This window comes from Danio rerio, chromosome 5 (genome assembly GCF_049306965.1).
Source record: "Danio rerio strain Tuebingen ecotype United States chromosome 5, GRCz12tu, whole genome shotgun sequence".
In the NCBI taxonomy this organism is placed as follows: Eukaryota; Metazoa; Chordata; class Actinopteri; order Cypriniformes; family Danionidae; genus Danio; species Danio rerio.
In genome coordinates this window covers 26,064,711-26,080,730 of record NC_133180.1, presented here as the reverse complement: position 1 = coordinate 26,080,730, position 16,020 = coordinate 26,064,711, and the positions used below count along the sequence as shown (strand labels likewise).

The 16,020-nt window shown below is 37.1% G+C and overlaps 2 long non-coding RNA genes across 5 annotated transcripts in view; one reads left to right on the top strand and one right to left on the bottom strand.

Annotated features, from left to right (window-relative positions):
• Window positions 1-16,020, top strand: part of LOC141385815 (uncharacterized) — a 93,122-nt gene that overhangs the window by 38,849 nt on the left and 38,253 nt on the right. The window contains exon 3 of one of the 4 annotated variants that reach the window (XR_012406867.1): window positions 3,213-3,974. The exons of the other annotated variants lie outside the window; for them this stretch is intronic. This is a non-coding gene — a long non-coding RNA (uncharacterized lncRNA). Of the gene's footprint in view, window positions 1-3,212; window positions 3,975-16,020 lie in introns of those variants that run through there. 4 annotated transcript variants of the gene reach the window in all.
• Window positions 427-3,646, bottom strand: LOC141385816 (uncharacterized). The gene is made up of 3 exons (XR_012406868.1): window positions 1,839-3,646; window positions 1,234-1,496; window positions 427-826 (listed from the first exon to the last, which is right to left on the bottom strand). It is a non-coding gene; the product is annotated as an uncharacterized lncRNA (long non-coding RNA).

The window sequence follows — 16,020 nt, the reverse complement described above, 5'->3', positions numbered from 1 at the left end:
GTCATCCATTTAGACTTGTCCATATGATAACGACTTTTTTACACATTCCGGCTGGCCTGTCGTCTGGGCCTGTCACCCTTATACACTTATACACTACGGACAATTTAGCCTTCCCAATTCACCTGTAGCATGTCTTTGGACTGTGGGGGAAACCGGAGCACCCGCAGGAAACCCACGTGAACGCAGGGAGAACATGCAAACTCCTCACAGAAATGCCAACTGAGTTGAATTGAATAGTTGAATTGAATAAACTAAATTGGCTGTAGTGTATTTGTGTGAATATGAATGCGTGTGTATGGTTGTTTCGTAGTACTGAATTGCAGCTGGAAGGGCATCCGCTGTGTAAAACACATGCTGGAATAGGTGGCAGTTCATTCTGCTGTGGCGACTTCTAAAATAGAGGTATTATTATTATTAGTAGTAGTAGTAGTAATACTATAACCTTTATTTTACCAGGAAAGACACATTGAGATTAAACATCTCTTTTACAAGAGCATCCGGGCCAAGATTAGGCAGTAAATGTGTTACATGGGTCTAACAGGCAACAAATAAAAAACAATTAAAATAAATCACACATTAACAAACAAACTATTCAAAACATCTGCAAGTCTGTGTTTCAAATTCTAAACCATTTATACTCTTTTTAAAAGCATTTAGTGGAATCAATTCTTTAAATAAGCTAAATTGGCAATAGTGTATGAGTGTGAGTATAAATGAGTGTGTATTGGTTTTTCCCGGTTTCCAGTACGGGATGGCGTATGAAAGAGCATTCGCTGAGTAAAACACATGCTGGAATAGTTGGCAGATCATTCGGCTGTGGCGACCACTGAAATAGAGACATTATTATTATTATTATAACCTCTATTTTACCAAAAAAGACACATTGAAATTAAAAATCTCTTTTACAAGAGCGTACTAGCCAAGATTAGGCAGTATACGTGTCACATGGGTCTAACAGACAACAAACAAAAAACAATTAACAGGTAACATGAATCAAACATTGACAAACAAACTATTCAAACCATCTACAAGCCTGTGTTTCAATTTCTAAACCATTTATACTCTTTTTTAAAAGCACTTAGTGAAATAATAAAAAAAAAATAAATGTGTTATGTGTTACACCCTTGGCCCGTTCTCCCTCACCAACCACCTCTCACCACACCCGAGAACAATCACCCAAATACTGATTCCTTACACCTGCACCCGCAATCACCACACACCTTAAATACTCACCTCTTTCACTCACTCTTCGGCTGGAATCGAAGTTAGATGATTCAACTCATCTTCTCTCCCTCTTCCTCTCGTCTTCTTCCGTGGATGTCTTTCTTCTCCTCTCGAGGCATATGCAACAAATAAGGGAAGTGACTAAGCTTATCTGGTGTTTGACTGAAGATCTGATGCTTACCATATAAACTGTGTGTGAGTTGCTCTCACTCTGCTACACCGCTTACCTGCTTCATCTCTCTGCATCATCTGCATTGTTTTGAATAAATACCCTTAAAAGAGAACCTTCCTTGTGTGACTGTGACAGTATGAGTGTATCAATGAATGTATATATGTGTTTCCCAGTACTAGGTTGTGGCTGGAAGGGCATTCGCTGCGTAAAACACAAACACATGAGATAGAGATTAAGCACAATATGCAGATAGATGAACTGTAATGAGAGTTTAACAGAAGTTATTACTATAGCTCACTCAAAGCATCATGTGTTGTGAGAAAAGAGTGAACAGTATATCACCTCTCTGAACACTTCAGCTATGTTAACGCAATGTTGCCAAAACTAAAAGAAGTTGTCCCTTTGTGTTATAAAAAGGTTTTACAATGATGCGCATTTACACATCTGAGCAAATGAGCAAAAACAGTATATTATGGATGCCAGACCGATATTTGGTGCTATCACCAGTAGGTAGAATTGTTGTGTGTGCCAGATGCTTCTCCATAGTTGGTTGTAATGTGAAGTAGGATAAATCTACACTTTGATGATTAAGCGTTATCGAATACTTGAGCAACAACACTACCTTGTACTCCACCATAATGGAGTGTAGTGTCGATAATTTCATAGTGTACTCAACATAGGTTCATTCTGAAAATGTAGCCCTAAATAAAACATTTCTGGATATTGCATATTATGTAGCCAGAAGAACGCATGGCTGCATTTCGTCTTTGTAACAAGTGCTACGATGGCGATATGATGCCGGCCCTTTTTACGCTTACCAGTTGAACACTTACCTTCGTATAAACGGCTTTACCGATGTTAACAGTTTGTCCAGTTAGCTTGCATGTACGTCAGCGCACTTGAGGCGCAGAGAGAAGTTGACCACAATGATGAAGTTCGAGTCTGGCAAAGAGCGGTTCCAGAAAGCGGGTAAGACAAAAACAGAAGCCAAAAAATAAAATAAACAACTAAATAACAGGGTGAGAGTGTGATAAAATCTGAAAACATAGTAAATATCAGGCAAGCTTTTTAAAACTCTTGATTGAGTTTAGAGAAGTGGGTGGGCGGGTCAATCTGTGCTTTTAAAAACACTATTAATTTGGGTTTAGGAAAGGAGGAGGGTGGGTCAGTCAATCGGTCAGTCATTTGACAGCGGCCTCTGGTGAATTTGCCACTCGCGAGAGAAATCTGAGATCTGAAATGCGTACACCGCGGCCTCTGGTGGATTAGCAAAAAATAAAATCAAATAAATAAAAAATGTAGCTCCTAGAACATATTTGGCACTCTCAAGAAATGTATATAGTGATACGTTTTCAGAATGAGCTTGGGTTGGCCATAGTTGTGCTTAGATGCGTTGCCTTTAATCTACACCTCCGTATACACTTACCATTCACACACATGATGTCATAATTAAAAAAAAATCTCTCATTTGTGGGTGTTTACACAGACACGACAAAGATGCAATTTCCAAAAACTTCCAAAAGTGTTTTTCTATGCATTTTCAGTCACAAAACCCTATTATTATGTACAAAAACAGACAAAACGCATAAAAAGTTTCCCATTCTTGTGTGAAAAATTTGTTTAGCTTTAGGGCCCCTTAAATCCGCCCTTTTCTGCATTTGACTGCTGCATTTTAAATTAGGGGTTGAACTTCCAGTTCATAAAAAAACAAACAGAAGATACTCCCATAATTCACACAAAGCATAGGAAATTGAATGGATTGCATATCACCTCTCTGAACACATACAGTGCATACAACATTTCACTCTTCTTTCAGAGGAAATGAGTGGATCAACCCAGAGAGAAGAGACTGGACGTCCCATCGCTGCATCCCTCACCCCTCCTTCTCTCTTGGTCTCAGCGAGCAAAGACAAGGCGATGCGGTGCAATTATTTTAATTGGTTGTGACTTCTTCATTTACATGACAAGTGCATGCACATCCTGGGAAACCGCGGTCTGCTTCTCCGTCAGAAGAGACCCCTCGGTCAGCGTGGGACACTGGGGCTCTGGAGGTCCTGAGGGGGGCGAGGGGGTGACGTTGCGGGTCTTTCTGTGAAATCCCACTGTCTGCTACCAGACTAGCGTGTCTTATACAAACTAAAGGCAGATTTAACTTGGGCTAGTCCCGCCGATTTACCCTGCTATTGTCTGCTGTTGGAAGTCACCGAAGCCGGGGCTTTATTCTGGAGTGGTGAAAGTTCTCATTAGGACAGCAGTGTGGCGCGATACTGAGCGGTGTTAGTTTACCATTACGAGACTACTCAGCTGAATCATTATAATGATAATTAGTTTGGCTTGGTGTAGTGTTTTCTTTATTGAAAAAAATGCATTGTGTTTTTTCGCCCCTCGTTTTGGTTTTGGTTGAAGTCCATGTAGTCTCTGTCCACTCAGAGGTCACATAAAGTAGTTAATGCAGAAGAGTGGAGATGAAAGATTATTATTTTTTTGTTGTTTTTAAATATGTCTTTTTATTGCATTTTATTGATGCAACATTGTTGTTAAGTGCTCTGTGTTTAATATAGATATTAATTTAATAATCAACTCAATGCAGATTAATTGTTTTAAATGGGTGGTCCACTACGATATCATATTTTAAACTTTAGTTGCTGTGCAATCTAGCTGTGTGAACATAAACAACATCTCTGAATGTAGAATGCTTAAAGTTCAGTGCAAAGGGAGAATGTTTTTACAGAGTTAGCTTAGCAAAGCCTACAATGAACAAATTTTAGGGACTACAAAAAAATACTTCCGGGCCTTCCAGGTCACATACGGAATTTTACCGCGCACACACACTGTGCAGGTAAGAGCTGTGGCCAGAGGCGCTGTAACGTTACAGCAGAGAGAGATAAAATTCTGTCCAAACGCTGCTATTTCCACATAGCTTCTTCTGTTTCTGTATTTGGGCTTCCAAAGGACACGACACAAAGACAGAAGTGCTTACAGTTTAATATTAATTATGTTCCAGAGAATTATAAAATACATAGCAAGCATGACTAAGCATGACATTGACTAAACAAAGCTTCCAGAATCTCTCCCAGTTCAGTGCTGGATTCAGTTAAAATCTCCTCAAAGATGGAGCAATGTTTTTATTTGTTAAAATTGATCATGACATGCACAGTGTCTAGCCTTAACAGTAAGTTGTAGCAAAGATGTAAACAATGGGAAATGCTGTTCGCCACCGCTAACAATTTAGCTACAAATTCATTTTTATCAGTCAAACTGCTGTAAACACACACACAAACTTCACGTTCATGTCTCTCTATGTGTGTGCGACTGCAGTGTTTCTCTATAGGCAGCTTTTCAATGCAGTTTACATCTCAGATAATGAACTCGCAAAAGATATGTGAACGATTCATATTACTTACACATGCATATTCCGGATATGTGTGAAAGACGTCATGTAAGGTGTTGAGTTAAAAAAATACAGGAGATCTCACCTAACTCATGCAGCAGCAAAAATATCAATCAAGGCTCACACAGGTCGCATCCCACATCTTGTGCTTTATTCTTCTGTCAGCTGTGTCACTACAGAAAATAACTTAATTCGAGCATCAGAGAAAAAGAAAAAAAAACATCACTCCCGCGCACATGCGCTTCTCGTGTTACAGATAGTTCATAGTATACACACGCACACACATAAACATACGCATACACAAACACACACACACACACACACTCTCTTAAAGGAGCCGCACCCCATTTTCACTCGTCACAGACACTTTTCAAATGTTATTTTAGAGAGCGGACATGAGGTTGACTGACTGTTTACACAAAACGCGATGACAATGACCAATCAGAGTAACTTGAGGGCGAGCCTTTCAAAGGAACTAGGAAATATCAGTCGTTTTCATGTTAGATGCGTAGCTGTATATAATCAAAGTGAGATTTATGAAAAAATAACATGATTTCCTTCAAGTGAATTGAAGCATTGCATGCATTGCTTTGCATCTTATTAACACAACCAAGTCTTAAAATTACATTCTGCATTCTGGATCCTTTAACTATTGTAAAATAGAATTGAAGTTTGTTAAGCAGAATTGGTAACACTTTAATTTACAGTCCTGTGTTGTACAGTATGTAAATACTGTAGGCTACAACACATAATACTTACTACAGTGATTGCATAACCTAGCTAATAACTAGCTGCTATCCCTAAAACTACCTCAGAACTTAACCCTAACCCTTGTGGTTACTTTATATAACCCAGAACTTAAGGTAAGTACACTGTAAGTAAATTTTTAATTACACATGCTGTAAAATAAAGTGCACCCAATATTTAATTTAAATTGTAAATGGCTTCCAGTAATTACCTGGTCAAATGTTGGTTTGTCACACGAAGTCACTGCAATTAAAGCTTTAGAAGATTATACAGAGCAGAATATCACCATTATCAAGTAACAAAGTACTTAAAGGCTTCAACAAATTTGACTTTTCATCACATATATATATATATATATATATATATATATATATATATATATATATATATATATATATATATATATATATATATATATATTTAATTGCTCCTTTTTTAGCATGTGCCTTCAAGCCGTTATCATATTTGTTATTCATTACATTCATCATATAAATTCAATGATTATATACTACATCCAAGACAGCCATAAATCCGCAGTAGAAGTGCAGTAATGAGGATGGAACGTGTAATATCGTGCGTGTGGTTGTTTGGAGCAGACTGTCTCTAACTATCCTCGCTCTAGGTGCTCAAGTTTGGATTAACTCAAATGAAAGGAAATCAATTCAGTTTGGGGACTCCCAGGGGTGTCGTCTGACTCTGGCTCATGCGTACGCTACCATCAAAACATGTTGGCACTAAAAAGACGTGTCTTCACACAGATGCCACAAAGCCGCCTTTGTGCCGCATGTGAGGGAATCTTTTAAAACAGGCACTTCATAAACGGAATAGCGAGCACTACAGAACTTCTCTAGTCTACATTTTCAGCTGACAATGAGACGAGAGCAGCACGATGTGAGTGATAGGAGCGAACAAAAGAGTGGTTTTCCCTCACGGAGACGGCGGCGCTGCCAAATTTATGGCCCAAAACAAGAGGCAGATGAAATTCTAGGCTGGTGTTTGGGTTTGATTGGGTCCGGTGTTGGAGTGCAGTTGGTCTGTTCTCACGCCCTGCTGAGGGAGTGGTTGTCGGACACCTAACACAGCTCTGAACTCTCGGTTACCTGTCCCACAAAGCCAATTTCACACACAAGACCAGCCAGAACAATGTGCATGATTTGGGTCATTGCAGGGTTTAGCTCTTTTACAGTAGGTGATTTTGGAGACTAATATTGGATTAGAGCCATTATAAGTGATGAGTTAACGTATCTCTGTGCTCATCTGAATGTTGTCTGATGAATCAAAATGACTGCCAACAGAAACTTGTGTCCAGTTGGTCTTGTGGTATTCACTTTAAAAGACTAAATGGGGGTAAATTTGTGACTTAATGTTTTTGCACAAGAAGTGTTTAAGTAGGGTTGAGTAATGTTTGAATTTTAGCAATTTAGGTTCCAATTTCGATTCTGCTTATCAAATCTGGTTCTTATCGAGTGTGTGTCTTGATTCCAAATTTTTTTGTGGACAAAAAGAGCAAATACTTTTAAATGAATTGATATATTTTAACTTTTTTTTCCCCAGTGTTGGGATGCGGCTGGAAGGGCATCCGCTGCGTATAACATATAGTATGCTGTATAAGTTTCATAACGGTTCATTCTGCTTTGCCAACCCCTGATTAATAAAGCAACTAAGCTGAAAAAAAATTTAATCTTTAATTATTTTTTAATCTTTTATTTTTGCCACATTTATGCTATAGCCACTAGGATGAACTCACCCAAAAATGAAATTGTATTTACTATTTGCTCACCCTTAAATAGTTTTAAACCTTTATGAGTTTCTTTCTTCTGTTTAACAAAAAAGGTATTAAAAAAAAAAAAAAAGCAAAACAGTAGCCATTGACTTCTATAGTAAAAAACAAATACTATGACAGTGGTTATAAGTCAATAGTTACAGCTCTCTTCAAAGTGAAGTTTATTTATAAACTAATTTCAAGAGGATTGCATGCTAATGATGATTCACCAATCAGACGATTCCTAAGTCACTATAAATACCCTAAGTTCCATATCACAGCCATCTTTTTTTGAAAAATCCCCCTTTCCACCCCTACTCCTCTTCCTTTCCTAGATGGGTGGTATGATATGGCGCAGTGGTTAGCACTGTTGCCTCACAGCAAGAACCACACTAGTTCTAGTCCTTACCAAGCCAGACAACGTTTCTGTGCGGAGTTTACATGTTCTCCCCATTCTTACATGGGTTTTCCCCCATGTCCCCCAGTTTCCTCCCACCATCCAAAAACATGCAACTTAAGTTAATTGACTAATCCAAATCGACACCATATCTTAAAGGTTCAAGAAACTCTCGAGTCGACACAATAGTCTAGTGGTTAGCGCCAACAAATGGTGCAATAGCATGTCAGGGCATCCCAAGTTCAATTCCAGGCTCGAGGACATTTCCCATCCCTACCCCCCTCTCCAACTACGCTTCCTGTCTCATTACTGTCCTATCTAATAAAGGCAAAAAGGAGAACAATTGATAATTGCCTGAGACCGCATCAACGGACCAACGGCACACAGTATTTAGCCGTTCATGAAGGGTTGTTTGTGTTTTTTCCATGATCCACAGGGTTTGTTGCATGTTTTCCCCCGCAAACCTGTCAGGGCCGATACAGCAAAGCTGTACATGTGCAGCAAGCATTTTTCTCGAGAGAGCAGTACAAGAATTGGAGAATGGCGGACTTTGTCTTTTATCAGTTGAGTTTGTTAACATGTAGACACATCGCCGGGCTGCTGTGTTCGCCTAAATCCTCCAGATTACCAGCAGGGCTAATGGTTAAAATAGACAGGGAAAGATACCTGCTGCACTGAGTCTGTATTCAGACCCACTCCTCACTCTGCTTGCAGAGCTCCACACCCATTATGATGCTTTTTTTTTTTAAATTCTGAGGTAGACTTGAACCGAAAGTGGGAGGTTTCATGGCCCTTTAAAAGCAATCAATATGTTCATTAGCTACTACGGCGGGGGAGTTTCAAGATCTACCTGAGCTCAAACTCCCCTCTCGCCCTGCAACAGGGGGGAGACCTGGGCTTTAGGATCTTATGAGCTCAGGGCTTTCTCCCGGGACAGCATGCCAAACGCCAAAAACTCTTAAAATATCATAAAGTAAAACATAAAGCGAACAATCCCTTTAATTGTGAGAATTTGACAAATAATTAAACAACAATTCCACTATGGAATAAAATAAATGATTACAAATGATTAATATAGTACCTATGTTATCCTAGCTGCCTGAATGTATTTATTATCCTTAAAGGGACTTTGTCATTAGTGATCACTATTTTAAAAATAAACAGTTAGCAAGTTCTAGCAGATACATACAACTGTAAAATGCTCACTGCCTTTTACCATCTTGAGATGACTGAAAAAAGTCAGGAATCGATTAACAAAATCAAAATGCATGCATCTTATCAAGGCTATGCAGTGGCGCAGTATAGTGGTGTTGCCTTACAGCAAGAAGGTCGCTGGTTCGAGCCTCGACTGGGTCAGTTGGAAGTTCTGTGTGGAGTTTACATGTTCTCCCTGCGTTTGTGTGGGTTTCCTGCGGGTGCTCTGGTTTCCCCCACAGTCCAAAGACATGCGGTACAGGTGAATTGGGTTAGCTAAAATTGATCTTAGTGTGAATGAGTGTGTATGGATGTTTCCTAGAGATGGGTTGCAGCTGGAAGGGCATCCGCTGCGTAAAACATGCGCTGGATAAGTTGGCGGTTCATTCTGCTGTGGCGACCCCAAATTGATAAAGGGACTAAGCTGAAAAGAAAATGAATGAATGACTGCATCTTATCAAATACCTGCTTCTTTGAATTTTAGAACTTCTAAAGTTCTAAAGTGAACCTGTTTTCGATAAACATACAATGTACATACTGTCATTTGTTTTGTTTTTGTGTATAGAAATCAGCTGGATAACAGATGCTATACAGTTATAAAATGAAGAAAAATAATTTTGTCACGTTTGATCAATTTATTAAATCCTTTCAGAAGAAAATTGTTAAATATTATTATTATTATAAAAAAGAAGACAATATGTACTGACCTCAAACTAAGTATTCAAATCTAAAAATTGTTTAATTTATTAATTATGTTTAATTTTAATTTAAATACCATTTTAATGGCGTTTACATTTAACTATAGTTCAGTGTTCCTGTATACTGTAGACGCTGTCATCTTACATACTGTAATAAGAAAATTTCAATACAAATTCAATCAATATTTAATGTCTATTTATTTTTAATTATTCATAGGGCTTTTTATTATTTATATCACAAGCGTCTAGTGTAAATTTCAATCTCAAAGTGACTTCTTATGACTTTAATTTAAATATATTTTTTGTGACATAAATTGATAGTTCACCCCCCAAAATAAAAACACTGACACAATTTACTTAACCCAAACACATTCCAGTTTTTCTCCTTCTGCAAAACACATGGGAAAATGAAAAGTTTTAAACTTTTCTTTATTTACACTATAAAGATCAGTGGGTTATTTTACATTAAACCATCCCTTCAGTCTCTGTGTCCATCTCTAGCTCTTTAACCCATTAAAGTCAGAGATCCTTTGAACGAAAAATAAGGTAACACTTTATTACCTTACAATTATTAAACTATTAATATGCTATTGACTATTAGCTTATTACCTCCCTAATATTAAAATATTAACTGTTCATCATACCCAAAACCTGAACCCAACTTTTAATATTCCTTTTCGTGCTTTCGGGATTTTCACCATTTATATTTTCGCCAGAAGTCTTCCTGCTTCTGTTGAAATTATGAAATTTTTAGCATAAAAGTATTTTTTATTATACTCTATTTTTTTTTATTTTACAAAAATCTGTGAAAGTATGTAGCTAAAATCTTATATTGTTGTGATTATTGTCATCTAGGCTAAAAGATGGCATTATTTTGAAAGATGAAAAAATACACAGTGACTGCTAGCCAGTTATGAGGATAGCACGACACAGCATGGTTAGTTGTAACAGGGTGTTACAAATTAGCCATACACTCTTCAACTTAAATTTTTTCATATAAACAATGTTTTTTAATAGAAAATATTTTTAATAGACCATTTTGAGGGATTTAAACAAAATCAATGGTCACATTGTATTTTCTGTTTTACATCTTTAATTTCAATTGCTTTAGAGAATCCAAAATGGGCCACATATGTATAATTATGGATATGAATAACTATGCTGTTTTAACATTAATTTATGATTAAATTGCCTCTTGTTACAGTTATGAAATAGTTTGATAACAAGAAGCAAATGTTCATGGGTCACATTGAAATGGACTATAGAAAAAATAAATTGTATTGCTAATAATGCAAACAAATGGATTGTATAATAGTGCAAATAAATCTGAATGTGTTCATCCATTAGATTAATAAATAAACATGCTGTGCTACGTAGAATAAATCATAAATTGAGTTAAATACTGAGAAAATATACTATTTAAAATAAACTGAATTCAAATTAATTGTGTGAAAGCTGACTTCATAAGCATGTGTTACAACTAACCCTCAGTTTGTTACAACTTGCCCCGCAGGCGGGATAAAAAGTAACAGTTTTAGTCCTGGCATTTTTGGCAATACTGCACGTAAACAACAGTTATATGGCGTTAACAGTACACATTATTAAACCCCCTTTGAATTTTATTTTCATTTTTAAATATTTTCCAAATGATGTTTAATAAAGCAAGTAAATTTTCACAGTATGTCTGATAATATTTTTTTCTTCTGGAGAAAGTCTTATTTGTTTTATTTTGGCTAGAATACAAGCAGTTTTAATAGTAAAAAAAAAAAAAAACATTTTAAGGTTAAATTTATTAGGCCCTTTAAGCTATTTTTTTTTCCGATAATCTACAGAACAAACCATTGTTATACAATAACTTGCCTAATTACCCTAACCTGCCTAATTAAACTAGTTAAGCCTTTAAATGTCACTTTAAGCTGTAAAGTGTTTTGAAAAAATGTTATTTACTGTCATTATGACAAAGATAAAATAAATCAGTTATCAGAAATGAGTTATTAAAACTATTATGTGTAGAAAATGTGTTGAAAAAATCTCTCCGTTAAACAGAAATACGTGGAAAAAATAAACAGGGGGGCTAATTCAGGGGGTTTAATAGTTCTGACTTCAACTGTAATGTAGTACTATTCATCATTTAATCATCACTTAATTTATTACTGATCAAAATAAAGTGCAACCAGTCTATTACTTAAAAAAAAGAATATCCATTAACTTCCATCTCTTTGCACTTTTTACTGTTGAAATACCTCACACAAAAGTGGCATGCTTGTTTTGTGAATTCACCCCAGAGCGCATCTGTATGCGCGCCTGTGGATGTAATTGCATTTATTACCTTGTTGGTTTATTTGATTGTCCATAAAGGCAGCGTGAACGTTTTCCGCTGTTCTTCATTGTCTCTTTCTGTCATTAAACATGCCGGTATTTTATTAGCTCGGTCCCAAGCAAGGTCATTAATTGCAGCTGGGACCTGGGGAAGCCCAGCTCCACTAAGAGGTGAGAGAACGAAAGACAGAGCGAGAGAGGAGGGGGGAAGGATTGTTAACGTGTTACGGCACAGGCGTCTTCTGAGATTGCCTGCTTGATTGCTTCATAAGGACCCTGTGGCACACAGCAATTAGGAGCCGCAGACCCGAGGAGCACTCGGATGATTTCGCGGAGACTCTTGCCGTATCAGTCCAGCAGATCGGCGCACTCAGCCTTCCCCTTATGGAGCCTGAGTCTAAGGAACGGCCCGGGAAGAGAGTTTCGGGAGAGGTTAATGACATCTAGAGCAGGGAACATGTGCTGTGGGTAATTGGTAAATGGTGGTATAATGAAAAAATTATAAACGTTGTAATGACTGTGCTCCTGTGAAAAGAGAAGTGAGTGTTTACACTGGAGAGGCTCGGGGAGGGAAAAAAAGGAGAGAAAGAGGTGGAGGAATGGAGAAAACGATGGCTGGGTGTGCAAACAAAGCTCTGATACTGATAAGTGTGAATCATTGGAGTTTAATAGAAAGGCCTCTGGCTGTAAGAAAGCTCCGAGGATCCATTATATGCTCAATTATATCAAGACATATATAGCTACAAATAGTACGCCTGTGTGTGTGAGCTGGAGTGTGTGCGGCAATTGCTGGGAGAGTATGAAATATTAGTGCTAGAGTGATGTAAGGTCTTGTTTTGTGCTACATGATGCCGCACACATTGATGTCATCATGTCTGCTGTCTTTTTACAATTCAGAGATTTCGGTCACATGACTGGCACAGAGAGCTGGAGGACAAAACATCCAAAGATCTCTTTCAAGCCATGAATGTTTAGCCTGTGATAAGTGTTTAGATTAAATTCCACTTTATTGTCATTACACATGTACAAGTGCAAAGCACCGAAATGCAGTTTAGGTTTAACTAGAAGTGCAATAGCAGCAAGTGCAGGATAGAGGTATACGTTATAAAGTGCAGTTAAAGAAAAACTATGGTGATATTTACAGATGGATGTACTATAAACATTAGTTGTATTAACTATGAACAGAGATTTACAATAGATAAATATATGTACAAGTTGCTATTAATAATTAGATGTATGCAGATAGATGAACATAATTACAAATGTATATATACAGTGGGTGTGTACAATTCAAGATAAATTGTGCAAATATTGAATAATAAATAATAAATAAATAATGAAGTGTTGAATTGGTTACGGTAAATTGTCTGTCGTGTATGAGTTTGAATGAGTGTTTGTGGATGTTTCCCAGAGATGGGTTGTGGCGGGAAGAGCATCCGTTGCATAAAAATGTGATGGATAAGTTGGCGGTTCATTCCGCTGTAGATTTATAATTGGACTAAGCCGAAAAGAAAATGAATGAATAATGAAATGTTTATAGGGAGTGTAAGCTATGAGGAGAGATTGGGGATGTAGTGAAAGTGAATGTCTTTTTGAGCTCATAATCTAAATACAACACTGTTTATTCTGATTATGAAAAGCAAGACATGTTCCTGGAGGCATCATTCCTTATTAAATCCAAATCCTATACCTGTAAACCTATTCCTAAAATCAGTGAGAGACGAAATAGGTGACAATGATGTAGGACCACCCAAACTTGATTGTTAATCTCAATGTTTTAAATGTAATTTTCGCATGTATGTTTCTTTGGGGAACCAAAAGAGTGCTTCTTTGGTGTCACTGAAAAAAAAAAAAAATTCTTGTTTGAATTATGTAAATGCTGTGGGTTTTTTGGGAGACACTGAAGGATAAGAGGAGGAAATGTCCCAGAGGAATATGAGACTTGCAGTGTGAATCTCGCTAACAGGAGAATTAAAGGGTTAGTTCACCCAAACGTGAAAGACTTTAGTTTGTCTCTGGAGCACAAACACAATCTAATATACTTCTGTCTCTCCATTGACACAAAACTCATTTAAATAACTTTAAAAGTTACAGTATTTGAAAGAACAAATGACTTATTTTATATTTTTTATATAAACATTGATTAGTAAACAGCATTCTAATTTAGTCATATACTGTACTGCAAGTTCAATCATGCTTGATGCACGAAAACCAATGATGTTTGTTTCTGTGCATCATACGGCTTGTTCGAACTTTCATTACAACCAATGAAGGTCTCATGTCAAGTGGGTATGGTTGAACTTCTGTTTATGTTAACTCATCAGTGCACTGTAAAAAAGTTAATAAACTATTTTTCATATTTTATTTTAGATTGCAGGACCTTGATCTCTTACAACTTTTAATGTTGAAATGTTAAAAAGTAACTTATATTTATTTATTTATTTATCTATCTATTTATTTATTTATTTTCTTTAGCTAAGACAGATTTTTTTTTTTTTATTCTACTCTTGTATTTCCAGTGAAACCCTCAACCTTCAATCTAAATTTTGATGATTTGATCAAGTGTAATGTGCGTTTCAACTCGGTTGGTCATTTCCAGTTAGTAAGTGCATCTCGATGGGCGTTCCGGTATCAGCGCCGCGGGACATCTCCCCACACCCTTCCCCCCCCCTCACAAACACACACCCACATACTGGCACACATAATTGACAGTGTGTTTAACTGCAGCTGATGAATGCCCTTGATTTCCCATGTGTCCGAAACACAGCAGGAAATCAAGGTTGTGTGAAGCTGACTCCAATGTGACCGCCATTCATCACACCGGAGGATGACCCGACCTGCACTACACACATATCATCATCACACACACACAGTATTTATGAATTGATAAATCACAGCAGAAGATTTTGAGGAATGTTTGATTAACAGGAGCTTTACATCGGAATCTCGCATTGTTTGTTGTCTAGATATTAGAGTAATGCTTTAGTGTCTTGTATTGCAGATCTGATCCGGTTATTTGCACTAATGGGTTCGGATTCAAAGTGATGGATTACCGTCAACCTCAGACTTTTATTTCCTATCATAAAGCCCCATTATATTCAGATTGCCATTATTATAGTGGTTTGAAAAATCCAATAAGCTGTGTTTTCTCCTGTTTAAATACTCGTTCTGTTCCTGTAATGACAATGCAGAAGTCTTTTAAACATTTAGATATGAGTTGAGCAAAACTTTCTTACCCCGTATAAATTTTATTACCATCAAAAGGTTTCTGCAGGGCTGAATGGAAGATCACTGAAGCAACAGAATTTTTTGACAATGGCTGCATCTGAAATCGCCTTCTCAGTAGGTACTGCATTTCAATTAGAATTTACCACTCAACAGTTAAAAAAGTATGTTCTATACAGTATGAATATAAGTAGTATGAATGGAACTTGGACATACTATATCTGCCATTTTGTCATAATCATGTGACCCACCCACCCACGTGAGTTACATTTCGTCACAATTATGAATTCTCTCACATGGCATCATGGGATAGCGTAACATCCATCGGATGCACACTTCAGGATCTCGCTGGAAGTAGTAGGTCATACTTCTCGCATACTGTTTTCCGAATTCTGTGAATTCAGACGTACTACTTGGCTTGCATACTGTTTTAGCATACTATATAGTATGGAAGTATGCGATTTTGGACACAGCCAAAGTTTTTATTTTCTTTATGTACAGTATTTATAAATTGAGAGCAGAAGATTTTGAGGAATGTTTGATTAACAGGAGCTTTACATCGGAATCACGTATTGTTTGTTGTCTGGATATTAGAGTAGTGCTTTAGTGTCTTGTATTGCAGATCTGATCCGGTTATTTGCACTGATGGGTTCGGATTCAAAGTGATGGATTACCGTCAACCTCAGACTTTTATTTCCTATCATAAAGTCCCATCATTTTCAGGCTGCTTTTTTTTTTATAGTGGTTTGAAAAATCCATTAAGCTGTGTTTTCTCCTGTTTAAATACTCGTTCTATTCCTGTAATGACAATGCAGAAGCTGAAACGTCGTCTTCTAAACATTTAGATATGAGTTGAACAAAACTTTCTTGTACCGTATAAAGTTTATGAAA